At 41.3% G+C, this 3,315-nt stretch overlaps 1 protein-coding gene across 1 annotated transcript in view; it reads left to right on the top strand.

The window, feature by feature from the left end:
- The window catches only part of LOC106529122 (microtubule-actin cross-linking factor 1), a gene marked incomplete at its 3' end in the record, with an annotated part of 60,084 nt that overhangs the window by 25,062 nt on the left and 31,707 nt on the right, over nt 1-3,315 (top strand).

The raw sequence follows: 3,315 nt of genomic DNA, 5'->3' as shown, positions 1-3,315 counted from the left end.
GGTCGTATTACACACGAGGTCGTTTTATACATGAGATCGTATTATACATGAGGTCGTATTACACATGAGGTCGTATTACACATGAGGTCGTATTACACACGAGGTCGTATTACACACGAGGTTGTATTATACATGAGGTCGTATTACACACGAGGTCGTATTACACATGAGGTCGTATTACACATGAGGTCGTATTACACATGAGTTCGTATTACACACGAGGTCGTATTATACATGAGGTCGTATTGTACACGAGGTCGTATTGTACACGAGGTCGTATTACACACGAGGTCGTATTACACATGAGGTCGTATTACACATGAGGTCGTATTACACATGAGTTCGTATTACACATGAGGTCGTATTACACACGAGGTCGTATTACACATGAGTTCGTATTACACATGAGGTCGTATTACACACGAGGTCGTATTACACACGAGGTCGTATTACACACGAGGTCGTATTACACACGAGGTCGTATTGTACACGAGGTCGTATTACACACGAGGTCGTATTACACACGAGGTCGTATTACACATGAGGTCGTATTACACACGAGGTCGTATTACACACGAGGTCGTATTACACACGAGGTCGTATTACACATGAGGTCGAATTATACATGAGGTCGTATTATACATTAGATCATATTATACTTGAGATCATATTGTGCACGAATAAATACGGTGAGTTGTTTTTTAGCAAGTATTTTTTAAATTGTTACTTTAACTTTTATTTTGTTCCATTTTAAACCTAAAATACTTGATACCAAATTTATCGTTTCTGCCTRATTTGACTCGTATCAAACTGTTTGACGCCTGAATGTGACAAATTATATATTTTAAATCTAATTTTAATGTATTTTCCAGCGTCTGTCTTTGTTTCTGGTGTCAGACATTTTAAAGCCAGCCGGCAGATTTTCAGCAGAAAGCGCTAAGAATCATCTCGTTCTCTGATTCTTGTTTTACACTCAGTTTCTGCYCTAAACCCTTCCCAACACCACCCTCAACACATCTTTGGCTGCCGTCACCTCAGCCGACTCCTCATTTCAGCTCATTTCAACAGCGGCAGGCATCTGCAGCTGGCAGGTTGAACGTTCGGCTGCTGTAAGGTCCCTGGCTCGTTGGCTGCTTCAGCTAACAGCTCAGCGTGACGCAGCAGAGCRGGGAGAGAGGACATTCCTGGGATWTCTGAGCGTGACCGAGGGAGGAGAAAGTTTGGGCTGGGAACAGGAAGAAAACACGTCAACAGGCCAAACAACAAAACACGTTTAAATCAACTTACAAGCTATTAATCAAGCTTTAAGTTGTTARTTTTACTGATATTTCWGTGAGATTTAAAGAGGTACAAACACAGGAGTTCACACAAACACTAAGGATTTATGATTTATGAATTGTTTCAGCTAAAATGTTCATAACAGCTGCTTATTTGAGTTGTTTTAACCAGATGTTAACTGATGTGTAAATAACAATAAACTGAGATGTTTTATGTTTTTACTTCAGCAGAATGAAGTTTTAGCAGATAATTTTCACACAGGTGGATGTTTCAGGTTTTCATGTTTTAACTTGATTTCTTTCTTTAAAAGATTAGAAACAGATAATTTCTAGTTGTTTATCCAGTTTAGTGTTTCTTTCTCAGAATATTTACCAGCTGAGATCTCAGAAAGTTTGTTTACAGATTATATCTGTGTTAATCTCAGTGCTAATCTCAGGGTTAACCTGGACTTTCCCTTCATCTCTTTGTGTTTCCTGACAGTCGTCCCTGATTTCTGTCRGATTTTTCTCACGTTTCTTTTTAAAATCCGGTCAGCTGAACGAGTTTATTCAGCCGTACATTCAGGACTCGTCAGCTGGTCCTCACAAACGCTTATACAAATATAAAATCAGATCCATGTGCTTTGATCAAACATGAACAACTTTATAAAATATTTACTTTGTTTCCGGATGAATTCAGAGAAAAACAGATGAAGGAATAATATTATTTGAACTTGAGCTCCTGAGCCACGTCTTTGTTGGGTCGTTTCCTGATTTATGTGAAGGAAACCTGAGGCTGTGGTGGAGTCAGTATCTTACCTGTCTAACACCTGGACAGTTTGACTCTTTTCATATTTAACTTTCAACGTGGTGTGAAGACTTTAATCTTTTTACCTGAACGCTTTCAAATGTTTCACCTTTARATCCTTTAAAACAGATTTTACAGCTCTAAAAACATTTCAGTGAGTTTGACAGAAGCTTTTTGCGAACAGAGCTGAGTGTAAAAGTGAGTTTTCCTCCTCAGTCAGATGATTTAGTCTTTAAATCACTCGGTTTGTTTAAAGATGATTTGTGTTGATATTATCAGCACATGTTCCGGTGTTTTCTGCAGCCTGCAGGGAGAACAAAGGTGCATCAGCAGTCTGTGACTCGGCGTCTCACTTCAGGACATTTGAAGAACAAACTGGATGAATCAGGAGCTCAGGTTCTGCAGGAGGTTCTGTTGATCCGTCCAGCATCAACACTTTGTTCTGTTTGACTCAGAGCTGCAGCTGATTAACGGCTCCACTGTCTGCTTCCTGCTGACAGTGAGGTCATCGTTCCTTTCAGTTCAGGGCTTTTCTGCTCGTCTGGTTCTGATGGGGGCCGCTGACCCCCCCAGCGTGGTTCCTCCGGGCCGAGCCTCCGTTCAGGTTCAGGGTTGCAGCTTTCAGCAGTGCTGCGGTGGAAGGAGACCTGTCAGCAGCTCAGCTCTGTCAGAGCAGAGCGGGGAGTGGGCGGGGCCTCTGCACCAAGAGAGTCRTTTCTCTTCACATTAGTGAGGGAGGGGGGCGTTAGTTTGCACCGAATGAATGAAATCTTTATGATGGATRAAGATTTGTCTGCTTCTTTCTCTTTTTTACTCGTTTATCTTCTCTTCATTCTCTTCATCTTTAACCTGATTTCCTCCTCCTTCTCCTCCCGTTTCTTTCCCCGGACTCCTCGGCCCCCTTGTGGAGACCCGACAACCTCCTCCTCATCTGCCTGCTTTCATTTTTCCTGCTTCTCTGCAGGAGGAGAACTCACAAACAATCAACTTCCTGTCCTTTCTGGACGATGTCCAGATCATTCTAAAGAAAGTGACTGAAGGCAGCTGATGTGGGCTTCAAACACAACAACATGGAGACTTTTGTTTTATAAAAACAATAAATGAAAACCTGCCAGGCCTGTGGGAGGAAACATTTACATTACTGCATCGAGATTCAAACAAACCGTTTCAATAGCTGTGTTTCCATTGACCATGAAAATGCACAAATTAGAATTTTGAAAATAAATTTGCTCAATGGAAACACGTCTATTT

Source organism: Austrofundulus limnaeus, unplaced genomic scaffold (assembly GCF_001266775.1).
Source record: "Austrofundulus limnaeus strain Quisiro unplaced genomic scaffold, Austrofundulus_limnaeus-1.0 Scaffold424, whole genome shotgun sequence".
Taxonomy (NCBI): Eukaryota; Metazoa; Chordata; class Actinopteri; order Cyprinodontiformes; family Rivulidae; genus Austrofundulus; species Austrofundulus limnaeus.
This window is presented reverse-complemented; position numbering and strand designations above follow the sequence as displayed.